An 11,936-nucleotide genomic window follows, 5' to 3' on the forward strand; every position below is an offset into this window, starting at 1 on the left:
GTATTAGACGGTGAAGAATATTTTTATGTATTTATGCATCTTTTGCTCGCTCTCTCTCGCACTCACTCAAATGGAATAATAACGGCCTCTTTTATGTGTTAAATCCGCAACTCCTTTCTTCAGTTCTTTTTCCAATATTTTCCTCCTTCTTTTCCTTCATTCGTTCACTTCATTCCCATTGTCTTTATTGTGCTCTATTGTATCCACATGCTTTTCAGTGTGACCTTATTTTGTCTCTCCCATTTGATTGTTTTATGACCGCACAATTTAACTGCATTTTTATACCTAACTATTCTTTATTTATACCAAGTAAGTTACAACTATTATAACCAAATTATTAAACTTGTTCTCCCCACTCCAGTCATTTACTCTTCCTCTTTGCTGGTCAGTTAGTTTTGGTTTTCCTATGTTTTTTTGCTATTGATATCTGGATATATTTTTCGTTTTGATGGAAATTGGCGCTGTTGGTGGCCTCTAACACGTAACTTTGTTCATTTCCAAAATTCAATTGAGGAATACAGGTTACACTTAATGCTAACTTATTTCAAGAACTTAATTTTCCTGCTATGATTTAAACTGCGAACATTACTTTTAGCAACATTTTTCACAGGCATAATGCACATTATCCCGTTTGAACATTTTTTTTTCATTCTCTCACCCTAAGTACAATATAATATAGAAAACAGTTTCCAGTCTTTGCACAGAATAAGATCCTTTTCTCACTGAAATTACGATATAAAAGAGAACGCATGTCTTGTAAAACAAGGCCGACTAGAGTTTTTCTTTTAACATATTATCTTAACAAGGCGGCTCGGTAATGTGCGATGGCACATAAGGTTCCGACCCCGCCCATCCAAAATTTTGGCATAATTGTCTACCAAATGAGGAACAGATAGAAAACCCCAAAAATTATTTTTTGCGAACTCCAAAAAAGCCGAAGACTTTTTCAAAAAATTCTGTATGAACGATAAGATAGCCTCCAAAGCAAATAACTCAGTGGAGTAAAAATTGATGCATTAGATTGCTGTAATATGTCAATATTAAGAAAGCGAGTCAAGACGAACAGCAAAATCAAACAACAACAAACATTAATTACATCAAAAAATTTATGTCCCTCTTAAAAACTAAATTTAATAACAAAGTCAACATACCGTCAGAAAAACCTAAAACTAAACAAAAATAACTTATAAATCACCAGAAAACATATACGACCAGTCCATGAAAAGGCTTGGTAACAATTATACAAAAAAGAACAAAAACAGTAAAGTAAAAAAATTAACTTAATTTTTCGAAACAGTTAACTTCAAAGTAATAAATACCATTAGGAATCAATTAATATTACCACAAGTTTACGATTACCACTGTTTCTATAGAAGGGCTTTAGGACCTGTCCTTATTCATTTTTTAAAGCGGCTAAAAAGAACAACAAAGAACAAACAAAATTTCACTTGAAACTTGCCAGAAAACGCTGTCAAAACCGTCAAGCCAAATTTTGGCACTCAAAATATATTTGATTAGGCCTTCTTCAAACAGCTATAATGTAGTACGTGGCCATTCATTAGTAAGACTAGGTGACAAGTAGACAAAAAAGCGAAGTGCTAAAGTATGTAATACTTTTAATTTTTTTTTTCGAAACAAAATTACATTCAATGTCATGAAAGGCATTAAATACAAAAAGAGCTATTTAAATAGGGTCGTTTATTCATGACAAGGAAGCCCTCGAGACCTGTAATTATCCAGAATATTTCTTGCATCTACAAAAAGAACGTCAAATATGACAAAAATCAAATTAATTTACTTTTTTTTGTGAAAAACCGGTGTCGAAGCCAGTAAGGTCATAACAAATTCTTTAAAAAAAAGATTTTGGGACACCAATCCCTTTTATTCCCTTGACACCCATAATGTCATATTTGACCTGTAATTAACTAACGAGATTAGGTAACAAAAAGAAACATAAAAAGAACAAAATTGCGAAGTTAAAAAGTTTTTTTTTTAAATTTTGGAAAACGATTGTTTTCAAAGTCATGAAAGCCATCAGCTATCTACTAATATCAGAATATCGGTTCTTCTATTTTTCCAAGAAAACCCAATGAAAGCTATCACTATACAGGAAATTTCATACGACCGAAACGACAAAGTATAAATGACTGTTAGAGACAAATTAAAAAAATTCAATTGATTTCTTCAAGAAAGAGGCGTCGAGACCGTTAAAACGATGATGTATATCTTTCAAGATTTTAATATGTTCAATTGTGTTTTATTCTGAATGCTAATATGGTGACATGAGAACTGTCAATAATGTGATAATGTGACAAAATTAGAAAACGTGAAAAACTGGCAAATATCAAAACAAACAAAAATCTGAAAGCTTGTAGTATCAAAGCCAGAAAACAATAACTTCAGGCTTAAAACTGCCACCGAGAATAAATGTTAAATCAGTAGACAGAAGAAGCAGTCTTTCTTTGCTGACACTAAGCCTGAAGTTGAACAAATTAAGAAAAAATTAGAGGAAAATTTAATTAAGCCATTATTTATTGAAAAGTCAATTATTTTTAAAAAAGAAACGACCATAAACTTTCAATTAAAAAACTAAATACATTAGCTTGGAGCTGCATAGCAAGCGAATTGGTTGGACCTATCATTCCTGAGCTTTGATTTGATATGTTCTGTTCTTTATTATTAAAAAAAGTCTTTTTTAAAAAAAAAGACCGACTGAATACAACCCGATTTTTTTGGATTGTAACAGTCTTAGAATGGCCCAAAACCAGCCCTGCTAATACTTATTGTCCGTTAGGAACAATTGATTTTTCGAATGTTGTAGATATAGGTAATTTGTTAGTTGAAAACTCAAAATAAATTCTGCATTTTTGATAATCAACGAGTAAAGTTAGCAAAGAACGGCAAAGTTTTAACTACAGTGCACTCTCAGCGGACTCTGAAGAAGAAATAGCCCCCCTCTGAGTCTACAAAGATTGTATGAGTGTTGTTTGGGGGTGTACTGTCGGCAAATTTAATCAAAGTGGACTAAAGTGGCTTATTTCGTGCTGTTTTTGATGAAAAAGGCTAAATTTTGAAATGTTTATCCAGACTTTTTGACCAAAAAAATTAAATCAAAACAATCAACAATGCTTGTTCGTCTTCAAAAATAAAATCAACGACACTATTCTTAAAAATTATAACAAATTTTAGCAAAATTGACGAAAATTTAGGCAAAAATTCCGGAAAATGTGAATAAAAACAACGTGAATTCACTCTTCTTTTCTCAGAACTTTAAACCTCGATAACTCCCTGTAGAAAAAGAAAATTAAAAAATCTTTTTAATTCCATATTCTACGCTGGACGAGCTTTCTAATGATACCAGTCTCAACTCTCTACGATGAATATATCGAGCGGCGAAAGTTCACGGAACAAAAAAAAAACCCATTTGAGTATATAGTTCCTCCCCCCTCAAGAGGGTCGAAACAACAATCATCATTTTGTCTGTACCTAAATTTCTTAGCATAAATGATTATTAATTCATCTCAAGAAGAAGGCTAAAAAATGAAAATAAAAGGACTAAAAAATTTGAAGTATTATCTGTTCATTATCTTTTCATTCTTTTGCAGAGAATTCTTCTTAATCTCTTTTGCTGCTAATTATACTGCACTATAATCAGAGGACACAAAAATATGTTTAAAAATCGTCTTAAGAACGGTTGTCATTCAAATCTGAAGCCTCAAGCCTAACTTGCATAATATAATCTCTTCAACCTATTCTGATTTTCTTGCCAATTCTCGCTTCCAATTTGCAAAGTTTGATAACCCCAAATTTCTAGGCGAATGAACTAAACCCAGGTTTTTGAAATATACATTAATATACATTAAAATATACAAAAAAAAATCTGTTCTGTTTTTTCGGGTGTTGGATGTAATTTGATATAACTATAAAAAATTCAGGAGAAGAACCGTTCTTTTTTTGTTTGTTAAATCTTATAAAAAATCTTTACTTCGACAACTTTCGACCTTCTTTTAAATATGTCTAGAGGCAAATTTTTGGTTCGGGTTTTTGTCCAGTTCATAAAACTTCAATTGATGGCCATTAGCATAGCTTTCCGATTGTGTCTGCAGCCATAAAACTTAATTTTCTAGAAAACATATGAGAAAAAAGCAATTTTAAAGAACTTAGAATTAACTCAAAGCATTTTTTCTCAAAAATCGATACGAATCAATTAAATTGATTCTTGTCGATTTGGAGGCCAGAAAATTCTAAATATATATATTATAAAATCTTTAGCAAATTATATTGTTTTATGCGTTTTTTTTTTTTTCAGAAAAACTACTTCTGTTTCGTATCCTGTCTTCACAACTTTTGAATTTTGTTTGCCTAATGTTCAAAATCTAGTTACTGTCTTTTCCAAGGTAAACAATGAGAAAAAATGCAGTTGGAAAAGTTTTGCAGTAATTGGTCATAGTCGCTGTTAATTTGTCATAAGAGTTGTTTAGTTATTGACAATTACTTTGATTGAAAGTGCAATTTATAACCAATCCTATGATTTTTTTCTGGATATAACATATAGAGCCTCGTTTTATTTATTGTGTTTGAGATACTTTTTTGAACACTAAAATTTCAAAGTAAACTGAAAACTGAATTAATCATAACAATATGTGTTAATTGAATTTCCCACGGTCAGGTCAGGTTTTCTGATAATCTTGTGAAAAATGTGAACGCATTTTGAAGCAGTGCTTGCTATAAAAGCAGGAAATGTCATAACTTCATCGTTTTTCTATAAATTTAGCATTGATTGAACACTATTAGTTATATTATTAAACGCAAGATCGAGCGGCAGCTTTGTATAGACCTCGCTCATCAACCCTTGGCACTGAATTACAGATGTGCTGGCGAAGACTTATCTTAGACGTCTAAGTCTACGTCGTGTCTTTTTGTCTTTTAACTGAAATATGACATGACCATAACTTTCAGTTTTCTGTTCAAAGTTTTACTAAAGACCTCTAAGTACTGATTAGGGCTCAAATTTTTTTGGATCCACCGCTGCATTTTACATGAAATTTATTTGGAACTGATATGATTTGATGATAATGTGAAATGATATGCAGTTAAACAAATGTTGTCATAAACTGTAACAAAGTTGATCGATGTTTTGAACAGTTCAGTACAACATACTTGACTTTGATAACAGCTTTTTAAAAGTCAATTCTGACCACTACATTGTGCATTAAACAAAGCATTTTATTTTACATCTCGTTATTTTTTATTAGCTCTGATTTATGTAAATTTGTTTTTACTTCAATTTGAACAACAATACAGAATGCATTACAAAAAACTTTACCAACAAAATAATAATTTTGGTTGTTTACGTTTGTCTAATTGATAGCCCTAAAGAGCAAGTCTTATTACCGCAAGTAAGTTTTTTATCATAAACTCAAATAATTCCGTATTACCCATATCACACTTATTACATCTAATACCAACAATGCTTAACCCATCCAAATCAAACGCACCAGAGGTATAATACCGTACAAACCTAAGATAAGGAACCTTTCAAAAATCGAATGTACCGGACCTTTCGAAAATCTAACAAACCGACAATTTTTTATCCAAAACCCTCCAGCAATCACACGAGCTATTGTACAAGTATAACAATCAAGTTTTTCGAGTTCGAAAACATTGACAACCAAATATGTTAGAGGTTTTTGTCGTTTTTGGTCGATTGTTCTTCTATGATGCAAATGGTTAAACAAGAACAAAATTGGACAAAATCCTTTTTTTGAGTTAGTAATTTATTTGCTGTTAAACGCACAACAAAAATTGCAAACTCAAATCTTTTGAATTTTTGAACAGGTGCGGTTGTCACATTATATGTTTTTCAGACGGGAAAGCTTTTATTTGTTCGAAAAAAACTTCATAAGTTGCCAAAATTACGCTTTTGAAAACATCTCATATTTAATTTCATTTAAATTAGAAGTAGCAGCATCCGTTTTTAAGCGGAATATATTTTCATATAAATAACCAATAATTAGAAACGCTCAGATTCTTGTTGAATTTTTTTGATGTTCCAGATCTCAAGTAGTCCAATATATTCTGAGCTTCAAATTTTATCGTGCTAAAGTAAATTCAAATTTTTGTATTAATTTTTTCAGACTTTTTTTTTCTTTCCCCTGACAAACATTATATTCTTGATAATGAGTTCAATTTTTTCAGGAAATCCTAATATTAAAAAAATGCTTATTTGGCGGTTTATCTTCTAAATTTATTAATCAACTTTTAGTTTTTGAACTTCCAATTGTTTTAAAAAAAACTTGATATATAAGTAAAAATTCCAGACAGCTAAAGTACCCCATTACGGAATGATTTCTAAAGTTTTTCATTTAGATCTCAATGTTTAAAATTTTATTTTATGACAATCAGAAAAGCCAAAATTATTCATGAATGAGGTGTTGTTGTGGATTTTGTGTTTTTGTTTGCCTAGTATCTTGCATTTTGATTATATTTAAACTATCTGCCCGTGTCGAGGAAGAATCGGAAAAATATTTAATATAAGCGGTGAAATTTTTTTCACCGCAAATTTCAGTATAATTTTGCAGTGAAAGGCTGTTAAATGATGTAATTTCAACGCTAGAGTAAGTTGTGAACTTAAAAAATTTCACAACATTTCACCGCTAAAACATGTACATTCACCGCTTAGTACAAATTAGCGGCCTCACACAGATTTGAACCTCTCACTTTCTTGGCATGTCAGCCACTTCTTCTAAAAATGCACCACCTCTCACTAAATTCTGAGACATTTAAATAAAATTCAATCTACTTTTGTAGAACATGCGCCTTGATTTTTTGTAAGAATTGTAATTTTGGCGGTGAAATGTGTTAATTTTTTGTTCACCGCTCACTCCAGTGATGACATTGCACAAATTCACCGCTCACAAAAAGAAGATGTAAGATTAGGTGGTAATTTTAGGGGGTCAGGTGTAAAAACTAACAATTTCTCTCTTATTCCCCTGAGCCCCTTATCTTACATCGTTTTACCCCCATAAAATTACTCCCTTGATTCACCGCATTCAACGCCTGATTTATGTAATTTCGCCGGATTGGTCACCTGATTTATGTAATTTCGCCTTATTCAGCGATTATCTTACAAAGTTTTCCTCATTCAACGTTTATCTTGCATATTCTTTGCGTTGAATGACAATGACCCTTGACTTGGGACCCTCGACCCGATAAATTTTCGTCTTGACAAATAAAATTTGAAAAAAATTTGAAGAAGAATTGACTACAACAAATTATTATGTGCAACACTGTAATTGCAAAAAACGTAGTTTGTAGTTTTTTAGGAAACTCTTAATGATTAAATTTCAAAAAATATTTACTCAATTTTTTAACTCTTTATATTAAAAACCGTCTACATGATTCTCAGAAAGGGTTACCATGTTGAGGAAAAGCATTAATTCGAAAAAGTTGGACTGAGAAAAATTTGTGAAATAAAAGTTACAATAACCAGAGCACTTTTGTTCTTTATATGTTTTTGTTTGTCGTTCTCCTATTATCCGACTACACTTTGCGATTGCTTTTGTTGGGCCACATATTTTATCGTACCGCAACGTTAATCTTTGTTGGACCATTTTTTGTATATTAAATAAGAACATGCTAAAACTAGAAAATTGATCGAGTAAAAAAACTTATCGGTTTTTCACGATGTCAATTCGTATTGATCGCCCTTTCGACGAAACGAAGAATAGTTCAGAATCAATTAATTTGAGCCTGATTGCACCAGCATCTGAATTTTTGTGACAGATTCATTCAGCAACCTTATAAGACTTCTTGAACAGAAATTAACATATTTTTATGATAACTAGCTTTTAATGCGACAATTTTCCTATGACGTTTTATATGCTTTTTCTGTCGTTTATCGGATGATAAATGTAATCGACATAGAAATTTCAAGAGCTCACTAGCAACTTCCCCCAGAAAAGAGAATTGGATTTTTTTATCCAATGGGCTGGCGATTTGCAAACAAAAGAGCTAACTAAAAATATTATACTCTCGATATATGGTGCCCCTTCAGCCATCTAAACAACCTGGCTTCATTTTTTTAATTACAATAATTCGGTGACACCGAGACTAAATGAAGGTACCTATCACCGTATAATTTTTTAAGACATTTTTTGTGAAAATAAAATTAAAATCAGGATGAGAGAGTGACGCAACACAAAAACTGTGAAGTGTTTAAGCACGTATTCAATACACTAAAATAATGATCCACAATTTTTTTAATCCCTGAGCTCGCTATGAATCTTTCTTTATTAGTTTTGCTGATCAAGTTTTTCTTCTGTTACAAAGTCTAATTCTTGACCCTATTCTATAAAAAAATATAATAAACTTTTTTCAGTGTAGTTGCAGCGGCACATCATTAGCTCATTAGCTCGTCTTTTCCTCTGCAGCGCATAAGCGTGTTCTCAGCTACTGTTTTCTGTTTTCCTCATATTTCAAATTGTTGACTTTTGGAGCAGCATTGCTCTTTTTCAGTGATTTTGAACACTTTTTGGGTCCTGAACTTTATCTAGGCACTAATATTGCAGCCGAGATATTTCATGCTAAAGTCAATATGAGCGATGGATAAATGGACATTCATCCTCATATAGACAGCTTCACAGAGGCCGGGTATTGAACTATCGATCATTAGAGTGTTGTTCGCGCACTTTACCTCTCGGATATCACTCCAATTTGAATTTTCTCGATGAATGGCAGAAGACTTTTTTCTTTCTAACATTATCAAAAAAATGTTTGTTTTTTAAGTTAATTCAGAAACCACTCTCCCGATTAAAAATTTTAAAAAATGAACAACTAAATCCCGGGGACCTTCTGTTGCATATTCTCTATAGCGGGTGATAAGATGAAAATTCGGCGGTGGAATGCATCTGAATTATTCTGTTTGCAATAAACTTAATTGCGTACTGCTCGTCGGAATTTTTATCTTTAGCGCCCTTCTAGAGCCCCTTCGTACCTCAAGGACATAACAAACAAATTACATTTTCCCAATCAACATCCCATATTTGGCAACTGAACAGATTCCATAAACTTTATCCCTTTCTCATTTTCCTTGTTTTCGATACTATCACATGGAAAACAGAATACCGAAATTTTCTATCATTATCACAACATGCAATTTCGTATAACATTCTTGCCCAAAATCGAGGGCCAATTGATGAGGTGAACCAAGATTTAATTGAGGCCGGGAGCTTTTCCCTCAATTTTTCCCAATTTTCCCCCACTTGACAGGTCGTTATCGCCTGGCGTCAAAATGGCACAATCACGCAGACACACTCACCCGTGCGTGTGGGAGGGTATGTAATAAAGCGTGAATTTAACTGTTACTCTTACTAACCACTACTAACCATAAATAACCAGTAGCAAAAAGTCACGTTGTTGCAGTACACGTTTTATTGCTCCCTTTAGCGTGAAAAAATTGTATCCTTTCTTTTTACAGAGCAGTTGGTCTTTATTCAATTGAACAATTTACAACCGTCTGAACATTACCAGAAGACAAAAAGTAAAACCGATTTTCCTTGAAAAGTAGAACTCTTAGCTCTAAGAATTTTTTTGCGTGATATTTTACTAAGATAACTAAGTTATAAAACTTGTGACTAAGTAAAAAACTTTCCATGTAAGTTTTTTGATGAATTTTTGTGTGTATAGAGAATCTCCTAATTTTCATTTGTGCCCCCGGAATAAATTAATACTCAATATAAACATTTTAAAAATTTTGATTTAAAATTAATGATTTGGCAAACAGAGGCAATGCATTTAAAACTTTTTAAAAATATATATTGTCTAAATTGGGAATAATTATGTCAAATTGCAACTTTTTACTGTGATTTATAAACTTTATGCAAGTTTTTGGATTATTATATAAACTGTCTGCAAAATTATAGTTTAATCTATATTTATACATATAGATTAAGGCATGAATTGTCCAATTCGCAGCAGTCAAATTTTCGAATCTGCTGAGCAAAAAATTTCAAAAAGTGAGAAAAGAAATGTTTTATATTAGTCTAAGGTTCACAAAACTAAGCTATTTTTAGCTTTGTACAATCGAAAAATTTTTACAAGTTTTACTCTAACGCGAATAGACCGAAATAAAAACACATAAGCTTTTTCTATTTCAGCTTTTTGTCTCTTTCTTTCTCTTCCGTTGTAAATTGATAAGAAAAGCCTAAAGGTTCAACATCAATTTAAGAACCCATTTGAGCACAATTTTTACAAAACGATATTGAAGCATTCATAGAAGAAAATTACTATAAAATTTCATACAAGAATTGCAAACTTTTTGAACAAGTTAACTTAAACTATAACCCTTGATTATGAACTTTACCATTCAACCATATATGAATTGGAAAAAAAATACATAATATCAAAGGTTCTGTTAGCTATTTTTGAAAATAACTTTTAAACCCCCCAATATTTCTTGCCACTGGAATAAGTTTAAACTGGTGTCACAAATGGTTTTTTCACAGAATTTCAAGTCTTGTATCTTTTTGATTTCCCGTTTTGCGTATCTTTCAAATGAATAGCCTGAAAAAATTGTAAAAGAATTGTATAGATTCTTAGATAGAAAACAGAAATCATAGATACTGTTTTTAACCTGTTTCAGCGCTGATTGTAGGTCACACCACAGGCATATTCACACCATTCTGCATCACACCACAGGCATATTCACACCATTCTGCCTCACACCACAGGTATATTCACACCATTCTGCATCACACCAGAGGTTTGAATTTTTTTCGAATATTTCTTACTATGAAATTACTCTGAACAGTCTGAATAGTTGTTCTGTTTTTTTTGGGCATAATGGCCATTTTTTTTAATGTAAATAAGCTGTTTCAGTACTGGTTTTACAAGATAATATGGAGATACTCAGGTTCAGTACTGAAATACTCTGGGTGGTAAGCCCGGGTAACATGAAAAATTAGCAAAATATGACATTGGTAAAGATTTGAATTTTTACAGAGAGAATTACAATATTCCTTGTCCTGACAAGTGTATTAAGTCTCGTTTCATTGGATGCCCGTGCTAACGTTCCATTCACACGCAGAAAGAAAAATTTATAATCCGAGAACGAATTTTTTCCTTAAAAGGACCATGATGATGACTTAATTTGAACTTCGAATGACAATAAAATATGAAAACTAGATGTATCCTATTTTTAGGAGCAAATTGTTGGCTCAAACATTATTTCTAACTGCAGTTTGAATTAATATTTTATAGTTTAAAATCTGGTTTAGCTTGTTCCCGGTCATATATTCTTTTTTTATAGTAGAAGGCATCAAAAGTTTTTAAATTTCGTTTAAATAATGAAGTAAACGACATTTTTTTCGATTTCTTTACGCGGGTAATATGTTACGCATTTGCTTTTTTACTTTCCATTTATTCCATTAGTAAATTTGAAATTGAAATTTTCTCATTGCTTACGTAGATGGCCATAGCCGCTGATTTAGACAAAATGAAAAGCCTTAAATAAATTTCTTTGAAGTGTCTCTGAAAAAGGCTTCAAATTTCTCATCCTTACTTAATTTTGTTAAAGTCAATTTGTTTTCAATTTTCACTCGAGGACTAATTCATTTTACTTTTTACTTCTACAGCAACAGTAGCTGCACGTTTTTATTTGAATTTTACCCTTCAAAGAGAAAAGGATAGGTTGCTAGCGTTAGTTGTGAAGTTATATGTTTTCACACATTCGCGACCCGTTAATCAACCCTTTGGACAGCCCCCTCCCCCCCCCCCCTGTTTTCCCTCCTCTCCCGATTTGAAGAACGTGAAGTGACTATAAATTTTAAAATAGGCACTAGATATAGATAGATGGATAGATATAGAGTTATATGCGCCATTTGCGCTTGCTGTTGCATACATAATTGCGGCTGCAAATATTTACTACAAATTGGGAA

The sequence above is a fragment of the Convolutriloba macropyga genome, chromosome 11 (assembly GCF_964194025.1).
Source record: "Convolutriloba macropyga chromosome 11, txConMacr16.3, whole genome shotgun sequence".
NCBI classification, from domain to species: Eukaryota; Metazoa; Xenacoelomorpha; order Acoela; family Convolutidae; genus Convolutriloba; species Convolutriloba macropyga.